Raw genomic sequence first — 428 nt, forward strand, 5'->3', positions numbered from 1 at the left:
CACTGACCTAATGTGATGTCCTGGAAAGTCTCCATGGATTGGATATATGCATCAGAAATGTAAATATTCGACTGCTGTATTGATTCATATGTATGATGACACGCTGATAATAGATTAACTGAACGGAAAATTAATCACGTTGCATTTCATTTTCTCAATATAGTATATATCATACTATTAATGATCATACTATTAATTATGAAACTCGCTCACTCCCGATCAGACGTAAAGATATAACATCCATCACACCGGAATTTTGTTGCTTTTTTACTGTTTATATAAGAGTGAAGGCTTGCGTGAAGTTAGTGCGCAAAGTCTTCTTGACTGGCAAATCTGCGCATAAGATGTTGTCAGTTCACTCACTTCTTACCTTGTTGCCATGGTCACTGTTTGGTATGATGTATCTCCTGTAGGCTTAATACGTACAT

General features: G+C 36.2%; 1 protein-coding gene across 2 annotated transcripts in view; it reads left to right on the forward strand.

Annotated features, from left to right (window-relative positions):
• The window catches only part of LOC119585603 (ras-related and estrogen-regulated growth inhibitor-like protein), a gene marked incomplete at its 3' end in the record, with an annotated part of 44,808 nt that overhangs the window by 32,647 nt on the left and 11,733 nt on the right, over positions 1-428 (forward strand).

The sequence above is a fragment of the Penaeus monodon genome, chromosome 20, assembly GCF_015228065.2.
Source record: "Penaeus monodon isolate SGIC_2016 chromosome 20, NSTDA_Pmon_1, whole genome shotgun sequence".
Taxonomy (NCBI): Eukaryota; Metazoa; Arthropoda; class Malacostraca; order Decapoda; family Penaeidae; genus Penaeus; species Penaeus monodon.